This window comes from Sinocyclocheilus rhinocerous, unplaced genomic scaffold, assembly GCF_001515625.1.
Source record: "Sinocyclocheilus rhinocerous isolate Xijiao unplaced genomic scaffold, SAMN03320098_v1.1 scaffold1051, whole genome shotgun sequence".
NCBI classification, from domain to species: domain Eukaryota; kingdom Metazoa; phylum Chordata; class Actinopteri; order Cypriniformes; family Cyprinidae; genus Sinocyclocheilus; species Sinocyclocheilus rhinocerous.
Genome location: NW_015653486.1, coordinates 66,261 through 78,173, shown reverse-complemented (window position 1 = coordinate 78,173; position 11,913 = coordinate 66,261).

The window sequence follows — 11,913 nt, the reverse complement described above, 5'->3', positions numbered from 1 at the left end:
TGAAATACACAGCGTCTCCCTGACATGGCTGCATTAACACTACTGCTGTTCCTGAAACCACGCTTTCTTTCTTTGCGTGCACATTTGGGCGGTGTTATGCAAATCTTCCCACATTGTGACGTAGGTATGTGGGGGCGTGTTAGAACGAGCTGTTTTAGGTAGGTATGGCTGACTCTTAACTTTAATAAAGAATATCTCTTTGGATTTGAGACTTTAGTCTTTGCAACTTTACAGATCTTCTTTATGCACCAAGAGCTTGTAACACTCCAAAGAGAAAGGAAAAATTGAAATCGCATCATATGACCCCTTTAATACTAATCCCTCTCTAATATGTTAATATGAATATATTAACAATCATTCTGTAATATTCAAGTTTCAATAATTATATAATTTCCTCTGCTTTGCTTTCAACAAAAAAGGCAATGTTTAAAACTAAATATGTATTTTATTATGTCACCTAAATGTCTACACATATGTTTGTATATATTTTGGATGTATTTACAATTTGTAAAAATTGTATAATATATTAAAGGGGTCATGAAATGAAAATTCCCTTTATCTTTATTCGGACTCAGAGTGCAAGGACCTTTTAGTCTACAATCCGCCATGCCTATTCAAACAGAGCATTCTGATGAGGGGTGTTAAAACAGAACAGAAAATAGCCTATTACTAAGTGGACCTCAGAGAACAGTACAAAATATATAAAACAAAAAAAACAAAGGCAATTCATGACCTCTATAATTCAGCCATTATTACTGTTAAATTTTGTAAACAATTTAGAGATGTGGCCTGGTGGGTAGCAAACATGCTCTAATGTGGAGCTGTCTTGAGTTTGAATCCAGCTTGGATATTGTCTTGACCTTCACACATGACTGTACTATCAAATGTGAGGCAAGAAAGCTTTAAAAATAACTTTAAAATCTGTAACCTTTTGCAGTTGTTCCTACTTGTTTATTAATGCAAGAACTGAGTAACTCTCATGTCTGTGTTGCAAATACTTATTATTTTATGTGCTAACTAGCTGCACAGGTCCCTGCATGAACTGGGGCATAAATGGATAAAATGGATGGATTGTTTGACTCTTTTATTAACACTATTGTTATTAATTTTGTCATGTTTATAAACTTGTCTTAAGATGTCAGGATGCATTTGTCTCTGCTTAAAATGACAACGTTGCATGCATCAAGTTTTGAAGTGTGTGTGTGTGTGTAGTGAGTCTTGTGAGTGTTCATGAGAAGACAACATGCACAGAGCTTTCCACATATACTTCTTGAAAAAAAAAATGATATAATGAACATTTTAGGACTATGTAAATAAAGAAAACAATTTGTACAGGACTTGTTTTAAGTTGACACAACCTAAGAAATCTTCTTAAACCTTATTTAGTATAAATAGGCAATTACCATGATGGAAATCGTAGCAACTTAATTATTTTAAGTAAATGTATGCAGTGAACTTAAACATTTAGTCGATTAATTTAACTTTTTTTAAAAAGCCATGCAAACTGTTACCTTCATTTTTTTTAATTTATTTTTTTTTATTTCTATGAATGGGTCTCTTTTTTTTAGGGTATGAATGAATTATGAACTATAATGAATATGTCGCATGAATTAATTACACATATACTTCTTGAAAAAAAAAATGATATAATGAACATTTTAGGACTATGTAAATAAAGAAAACAATTTGTACAGGACTTGTTTTAAGTTGACACAACCTAAGAAATCTTCTTAAACCTTATTTAGTATAAATAGGCAATTACCATGATGGAAATCGTAGCAACTTAATTATTTTAAGTAAATGTATGCAGTGAACTTAAACATTTAGTCGATTAATTTAACTTTTTTAAAAAAGCCATGCAAACTGTTACCTTCATTTTTTTTAATTTATTTTTTTTTATTTCTATGAATGGGTCTCTTTTTTTAGGGTATGAATGAATTATGAACTATAATGAATATGTCGCATGAAATAATTATAATGGCCATTGTATTGAATTTAGCCAATTTGCAACAATGAGCAAATCAATGCAGCTGTCCTCATTAGTTCCTCTGTTTGTAAAGACCTCCTGAGTTATCATCTAAACAGCCTGGCAGGGTAATTGCCTGATAGGTCCATAAATCAAAATATTCCAGAGGAACACGTTGGACAGAACAGCGCAACATTTACTGGGCCTGTAGATGTAGAGACGATACTTACCACCTCAAGTCAGGTCTGTTGATGCCAAAAGAGACCGTGTTTGTTTAGAAGACGGATTTTCTCGATTATTGTTGGGAGTCTTAGGAGAGCCCCAAAGCTTTCTGGTGCCAGAAGGCATAGAGACTGTTTAAACTGTTCAGATCTCCAGTTTCAGTTTCATATGAATGTGTCTGTTCTTTTTCATTGGGTTTCACTGAGACAAAACATCAGATAAGAGCTCAAAACATGCACATTTCCTGTTTGAAATCTATTGGCCAGACTATGGTCACACTCCAGAGGAAACATTGTAATTATAATACATTTGTCTTTTTCCTGTACGTCTCGCTTCTGTGTGTCTGAACCTTTGCAATTTGCATTCATAAAGAAAGTGAATATTTTTGTGAGTGGTGTGACCTGTATTTTTCATCAAAACAATAAATAGATAATGTCATAATATAATTGATATAAACTGTATTTTATGACATCAAATTGGATGGTAAGCCATGAACCTAAGAAAGAATAAATAAATGTTAGAAAAGGTACAATTAAAGTTTTTTTTTTCCCCTCATTAGAAAAGTTTTACACATAAATAATTGAATAGTGCTTTTGAAAAATATATTTGAAATGAAATAAACCGACATGCACCGAAGGCTCCAACCATATCAGCTTAATAAAAGCTGTTTTATTCTACATGGATCATGTTGCCTTATGGAGATGGCCATGTTAAGATCATATGATCAGCCACATTTATCTAATTAACCTCCCATTTGTAGGACTCTTTCATTCTTAGATTAAAACATGTACCATGGGGTTGTTTCATGCTTTATTCTGATTGATTTAACATTCTAAGGCATGCCGTTATTTTCTATAAATGCATAGCCAACGCGGATGGGATCGCAAAATGTGATAAAAATGGAATTTACTGTATAACGCGGAATACAAAACTGCAAAATACTTTCTAAACATGAACATCCTGCGTGTTCTGCTGTCTCTGTGTGAATGAATGGCACAGACGTGCGGTTTTGTTTACTGCACACATACTGAAGTGTGTGTGACGCTTGCGGCTTTTCAGCTTTTGCTGCCTCAATACATGAGTACATAAACACATGAACATAATCTCTAGAACTAAATAAATACATATATATTTTTTTATAAAATCAATTCATTAGAGATTCTCTGGATAACTAAAATTTAATGAAACCATTAAAATGGAATCCAGAAAACAGAATTTCTTTCAAGAAAAATAAAACTGAATTTGAGGGGAAAAAATGATTCATGAACATTTCAGGGCTTTCATAAACTTTTAATAAATTGCTGTTAAATTGTGTACGTTTCATGATTTAAATTAATTAGACATACTTTTGTATTAATATAATTTAATTTAACCATTAAAACAGAGTCTAGAAAAATTAAAACGGGACAAAAAAAAAGGAATTTTGAAAAAAAAAAAAAAGATTTCATAGGGCCGTACATGAAGTAGTTCCAGGTCTGTTGACCGCATTACAGTTCCATATTACTACACCAAATTATTTCAGTTATTTTGCAGGTCCTTATAGCTTACAACAGCAAAAGAACCAAAACAAGACACTGACCAAGCAAACAAATATGACCAACACCAGGATAAAGAAGACAATTTCTATATTTCCCAACATATTTACCTTTTTTTTAATCTATGCAAAACATGCTTTTTTTCTCTCTCATACTCTCTCTCTCTCTCTCTCTCTGCATGAACACACATGCAGTACAGCCACACTTTTTTCATTAATATAGTTTGCAACTGCTAAAAAGCTGAATGACATTGGTCAGTATGTAGGTAGTCACATTGCTGTTCATGAAGCAGATAAACTTACAGTTTCGCTATTAGTAGAGACACTGTTGAGAGACTCACACATACATAACTGCATTATTCTGCATATCAACAGCTTAGGCCTCTGTTATTAGCTCTAAAGTGGTGTTTTGGAATTAGCAACAGAGGCTTGAGATGAGATGTCAGTAGCCCTACACGCAGGACAAACACCTGATGAATGTTTAGAAATAAAACATCTGAACAATGTCTTGATGGGTTGTAACCATGGTATAAGCAGAAAAATTGACTCTGATCCTTTGAATTATTGAAAAATAATGCATACTCCGTTATATGTTGTGGCTGCATTTCCACCTCATATGTGCATTATTTTTCAATAATTCAGTGGCCCGTCATCAATTATTCCTTACTTATACAATGACAGTGTTCAGTGTAAGTCCAAGATGACTGCCATATTGGCCGGCAAAAAACTTACTGAGCGCACCTTTAACTTCTAAAACAGTAGCTACACCATTTAAATGTATGAGTTTGTAAAGGACACTAAACTGACAGCAATAGCAGTTGCCAGAGAAAATTGTCAGCTTTCACTCAGGGATTCAATGAATATATTTTGAATAAATGCAGCTCCAAAACAAAACGAAAAACAAGCAGAAGTTCTGAAAGCCCCAGTAATAAATATGTATTACCGTACTGAGGCTTAAGTATGTTTGTGTGACTGTTGACCTATAAAAGTGTGCCGTCTACTAAGTGTGTATTCATCCTGCCTTTTCATCCCATTTATTTCACATCCTCGCATTATCTGCGACAGCTACACAAGCAACCACAGGGAATGCTCACATTTTTCAGATCTGACACTACCATTGTCTTAAATCAACTAAAGCCAATGCAGCTGGCACTGACAATCAGACATGACCATGAATTTCTGTAGCTTATTATTATGTGAAAACACATTTTTGAACAACAAAAGATCTTTATGATTTGATTGAATCGGAAACGGATGCTCATATGGTGTTCTGTCTCTGATAGAGGTTGAAGTAAATTTTTGCCACAATACTATGCACAATGTCAGGAGATCTGGTTTTAAATTCAAAAGTCATTCTTTTGGGATTATAATTATACATATCTAAATTTTAAACAACAAAGAGCTCCTGTGTTATACATAAACAAAAACCTAAACAAACAAGCAAACAAATCTAATGGGATTAAATGGAAATATTGTGACAGACCTCCTTAAGAATGTATTTTTCATCACTCTAGTCGTTATGGGATACATTTGCACTGTCACCATACCAAATAAAGTATGCATGCATTTTCATACTGCATGCTATCTTTAATGCTGCCAAAGGCACTAACATATTCAACTGGTTCAGTCTCGTTCACTGTCTATAGAAAGAACTCCCTAATTGAACTAGAATAAAGAATAAAATCTTGCTTCACTAATAATTATTTGGGTAATTAAAAATTAAACAAACATAACTTTATATAACATTAACAGACTGGGGCAAAGCTTTTGATGTTATATTATACATTCTAGTGAAGCGTATTTCTGCTTTCAAAGGGTACAGTTCTTGACCAATTTTATGTAATGATTCAATTGCCTCTCAGATCTCCGCCAACACCAAAGGAATATGTAATGCATTAGTCAATTGGCACAATGAGCGGGATTTTTTATCTTTGAGGAACCTCAGGAAAGAACAATGTGTATTGAGGAAGGCGTTGAATGAACAAAATGTGAAGAAAAATCTATTCTGCACATTCTTTTGACAAGTTTTAAGATATAAACTGTATATTGCATGTCTCACATTGTTAACAACACAGATAATTTATAAAAAGGTATGCTGTGCGTTCCTTCCATCATCCATAATTAGATTGTTTTGCCTGAAACTCTAAAAGCACAAACTAATGCAATATTTTGTTTTTTATTCTACATTGTAAAAATGATTTTTCAATTATCGATATGTTTCTTTTTTCTTTTTTTTTCTCAGTATTTCAGGCTTTCTAATGTAAAAGTATATGTTTAATTCAATGTATTGCTTGTAATTTCTTTGCAATTATTTGTGAAATTTACGTGCCATTTCTGAGTGCAAATCTCCCTTAAATATATTTGTCAAAAGTGGAGTCACAGTTTATCATGACAGGCTTTTGTGCTTGTGCATAAACACTCTTGTAATTACAAATCCTCTCCCAGTAAATTACTTTATTCAGACTGCAAATTTAAATGCTCTGTATTCTCTTGTGACTGAGCATTGTACTGTTTCTTCTCTGAATCCTTTGCTAGTATGAAACTTCACTGAAACACAAACTGGTTAAGCTATGCAGTGGATTAAACATTTTGCTCCTTTTAAGTGCCACACTGGTTTATATGTCTGGAAGCTTCTGATAGATTGTTTTATTTGTGTACATAGACAGGGAAAGTTCAGACTGTGTGTAAGGGCGGAGTGCACATGAGAAGGAACGGAGCTGCCCTGATCTCACCAGTGAGAAGCCCGTGATGACCACATCAGAGCAAAGCCGTCATGAGAGATGTTCCTCTCTTCTGATCAAAGATGTGAGGGGAAGTTTAGCAAAGCATACTTCACCCAACACGAGCAGACCTGAGTGACCCTTTGAGAAAGGCATGCAGCATCAGATTTATCATAATAGGTTTACATCCAGAGCCTTTGGAGTAGATTATTTAGGTAATGGAATGAAATTGTTGACCATTTCAAGCCAGGATGAGAAGTTTATTGGTGCACGGGTCACAGTTTATATATTACAGTGTCTGACAAGAATATAAATTTAGTGCTATAAAATATAGAAACAAAAACAAAAACAGATGCTACAATGTAGATGAAAGCATACAACATGAATGAAATGTTGTAGAGGATTGGTAAGTTACTAAGACTGTAAATGTCTAATTGTGTCTCAATGTCCTTTTAGTACCAAAGCAGAGCCTCGTCACTCTGGCATTCTCTTGAACTTTGACATTTATGAAGAAAAGCAAGCAATTAAATTCTCTTTTCTTTTGGTTTTGTTCATGATGGGAATTTAATAGCATGGAGTGTGTAAGGAAAGCATTTTAATTAAATCTTCTCTTATGTGAGGATGTCTTGGTGCAATCAAGACAACATTCCTCATCTAATACAATACTGATATTAAAAGAAAAAAGAAAAAAAAAACATTCAATTACACTTAGCGCATCACTGCCAGTTTTCTGTTGTTTAAAAATCAATAGTAATTTTCAGCTGATGATAAACAATCTCATTGCAGAAGACCGTGTTTTCATACCGTTTCAAATTAAATTCAAATTCAAAATGATTACTGTTGTTCACTTCAGTACAAAAATGAATCGGCTAATTTTTCACATGGCATTGGAACATGTTTAAAACTAAACCGAATTAAGGACTTATAAAAAAGGACATATTTTGACCTGTACTGCTGCTGAGTGTTAATAGAGGGATGTTTGTTGCTGTCATTTAAGGCTGGAATACACTACATGATTTTTGCCCCGATTTACAGTTTGGATAAGTCAAAGCTAGTTGCCCATTTCATACCGTTTCAAATTAAATTCAAATTCAAAATGATTACTGTTGTTCACTTCAGTACAAAAATGAATCGGCTAATTTTTCACATGGCATTGGAACATGTTTAAAACTAAACCGAATTAAGGACTTATAAAAAAGGACATATTTTGACCTGTACTGCTGCTGAGTGTTAATAGAGGGATGTTTGTTGCTGTCATTTAAGGCTGGAATACACTACATGATTTTTGCCCCGATTTACAGTTTGGATAAGTCAAAGCTAGTTGCCCACAGACAGAGCCAGTCTGCAGATTTGAGTCGACAGATTTCATAGAAAATCGTGTAGTGGATGATGGTCACAGACTCCGATATTTTAGCTTCAGACTTTGATTCCATTGAGACAGAGGATATGAATGAATGAATGAATGAATGAATGAATGAATGAATGATGCATTTATATAGTTATGTTAGATATGTTTGATATTTTCAGACAATTTTAGAACACACATTGTTTTCATTTGTCAAGCGTCAAGCACACGTTTCAGTGTGAGTTTGTTGTGATCAGAAGGACTTTAAAGTCTGGTAGTGTGTGATCCTCAGTAGTTTAGTGTATGCTGGCCGGTTTTCCTCTGTGACTATTTATAAAGTCAGTAAGTGTATAGTTCAGATTTTAAAAGTCGTGTAGTGTATTTTTAGCCTTCAGTCGCTCTCATCTTATTTCAAACCTGTATAACCTTTTTTTTTTCACTCACCCTTGTGTTTAATGATTAGGGAATGATTTAAAACCACTTAATTTTATAAAAATAGTCCATGTGAAATGTATGGTGATTTTGCATATTTTTTTCCAAATTTTAATTAATTAATTAATTAATTTTTATTTATTTTTTGTATTTATTTATTTAGATGTTTGAATGCTTCAGTCAGTATTCTTTGTAATTGCATTTACTGTACAGGACATTATTCACAATTTGTTTCACAGAGAGAGCAGGAAAAAAAAACATGGCTATAAGAATATGAAACCAGGGTGAGTATATACTGACATAATTTTCATTTTGGGTGAACTGGTCCTTTAACATTGGCTGCTTTTTTGCTTCCAGGTCAGATTAGGGTAAACACTTGTGCCTTGGCACACCAGAACATTGGTGCCAAAAACACAGCCTGGCTCATCTCATTTTCCACAGAGATGGTTTGGCAGAGCTGATGCCACTTTTAATCCTTCTTTGAGTACATTCTTCTGACTGCTAACTTCCCACCCCAGATCAAGTGCTGCACAACTGATAACGTAGAGCCCGAGGTGACTGTTTGCGTGATTCTCCAGTTGCTCTCATGGTTGTTTCATTCTGAAGGCTTGCCAGAACTGGCTGTCTACTTTTTGTCAAGGTTTGCAGAGCAGCTCTGTCCTGAATTTGAATATGTGATTAGACACTCATGGTAGAAGTCATGCAAAAGCATATCCTGCAAACTAGTCTGTGGTTACCAGGGTAACCAGAATGGATTGGCTCTGATGCTGTTTAAAAAATTGTAAATCTTTGTTGTTCTTCACCATTGAAACCACTGAGCTTTGACGCCCTTAGGGATCTGACAGGGCGACGGCTAGATCATAAGCAGTGGCATACTTTGGTTTGCCCATCTTCGCTACATCATCATAGACACTTATTTGGCTCCACACCCTTACTGAGCCACTTCTGTCATTCCGCTCAGTGCTATCACAAGTAAACTATCTTGCGGCTATGTGATGCCCCACTCAGTGAGCTTGAACAGAGAGTACACACCTGTCTCGCTTCTTTTCTACGCCTAAGTATTCACATGCAATTTTAAACAGTTGTGCTTGACAAGTTGTGACATTTTCGTCAAGAGTATTCCGGAAAAGCCTGTCATATATGTTGCATCTCTTTATATGCACGGCACGCTGAGCGAGTGTGTATACTTGTTTAGTTCTGGTATAGATAAAGCTATAACACACTCTTCGATTGTCAGTGCTAAAAATACAAGAGTAGCTTATCTGAAGGTATGAGAGTCAGGCCCGTCTCCAGATTCAAATCACTGAGGGTGCTTCTTAAATTAGTGAGCGTGCTCTAACCTTCATATTAAGCTTAACATTGTTGTGGCGTCCGTGGCGCAAAGAGCGCAAAAGAGCACATGGGGCAAAGAGCGCTCACATTACAATTAAGCTGTCACCCATCTTAGTTTATTGCGATCTCACAAATTTATAACCAATGAAGTTCTCTACGCTGCCCGATGAATCCCTTATTTACATTGTGCATACACTTTATTATAATTAGATTATTTGTGCTGAACACAACACCTGAACAAAAACTTTCTAGCTTAAATGCCTGGATTCTGACTTAAATGCCACTTATTGGCTGTTGCGTTCAAGAAATCAGCACATATGTCTGTGATTTGGTACATTGCTCAACGCTGCAAAAACACGATGAAGTAGAAACCGATCTCCAGAGCGCAAATCATAGCACACTGGATAGTTCGCCAAATCTGCAATGAAATGCCTTTATTACAGCTTTAATTGAGGGTTCTATTGATTTCGTTTGAGGGTGCTTAGGACCGTGCCTGATAAGAGTTGAAGGTTTACCACTGAGTGGCTAATATGTGTTGCTTTTGGAAGAGTATTTAAAGGGACAGTTCACACAATTTCTTCACCCTCAAGTTGTTCCAATATGGAATGATTTTATTTCGTCCCAAAGAAAACAAAAGAAGAAGCTTAGTGTGAGGAAAAATAATATAATGCAAGGTATTAATGACTAATAATCTTCTTTATTGGATCTCTGAAATCTGTGGAAGCCCGTTTCTGCCATAGTAAGTAAATCTTTTTATAACAATTCTGATATTTTTCCCTTGAAATTCTGAGAAAAAAAAGTCAGAATTGTGAGACATAAACTCAGAATTGCTAGATGTTTAACTTGCAAGTCTGAGAAGAAAAGTCAGAATTGTAAGATATAAACTTGTGAGATATAACGCAATTGCAAGAAAAAAAAATAGTGAGATAAAAAGCTGAAATGACCTTGTTTATTTCATTTGAGGGGAAAAACACAGCATTTTCATATGTAAACTCAGAATTGTGAGATAAAAAGTTGCAATTATGTAATTGTTCAAATGTTATGCCCTTAATGATCGATTTGTATGCCCTTAATGGTCTGGCAAATGTTTCCCTATGGCAATGGTGTGGAATATCTATGTTTTACAAGGTGCTATATCAAAGTTAGAAATTCCACTATCATGGCAACACTTTTCGCATGTGTTCATGCGGTGCTTCAAAATGCGTCACGCCAGGTTTTACATCAATAATGCAAAGCATCTTTGTTTCTTCTGCATATCCTAAAGATCAGAGTGTCCCAAATTTTAATATATGTTTATTTATGAAATATGACATTAAGTATGTGCAGTCTAGAGTTATAAGGTACTCAATGATTATATTATTTTATTATTTTATTTTATTTTATAATATATTTTTTATAAATTATTTTATTTTTATCTTTTTATTTTTATTTCTTTATTATTAGTATTAATAATTTTTTATTTAGTATTTATTTTTTTATGTTTTGACCTTGCCACTGATATCCTTTGGTCACCATTCCCTATCATTGTGCGAAAAGGAGCAGTGTAAACAGTTTGGAATGATATGAGGGTGAGTAAGGATGACAGAAATGTTATTATTGGGTGAACTAACCCCCATTCACCCACCCCCCAATTTTGACTGGGGTTGTTCTTTAGTTTGATTCAACTAAATTCAAAATATCAGCATAAATTTACATATCTTTTTTATTTAGTATTTTACGATAATGACACATTTTCACTAATTAATCATTATATATTTTTATACTCTGCCGATTGCTATAATTTTACTCTGTAGGGCTTCTTGTCGTCTGAGGTGAGATGGCCCATTTTCATGATTTTCAGTTTTGTGCTATAACAGTAGGGCTGTGCGATATTGAAGAAAAATGCGATATGCGATAACTCATTAAATAATGCGATATTCGATGTGCGATACGATAATGCCACATGCGCAGATGAAACAGTTTTACTCAGCTGTTGCTGAGTCAGTTCTGTGAACTTCTATAACTATCTTGTGTCATATATATATGGTTATTTGTATGTATCACTGTAAAAAGTAATCACTGAATCTACTTAAGAAAAGCGAGTAAACATAACAGATTTTTACAAATTTGTTGAGTTTACTTAATTACACTGTGTTATGTGAACTTTCAGGTGGATGCAATAGTAAAACTTAACAACTTTAGTAAACAGTACTTAAGAGCATCTAGTTTGTTGGATTAAAGGTATGTTTCCATTGTCTGGTGCAAAGAACAATGAATACAGTCTTAGAGTGAATACAATTTGAAATGGTTAAGTTTTTTTTTTTTACAGATAGGGTTCTGAATCTTTTTTTCTTCAAGCTGTCAAATAACAGTAAGATTGCAG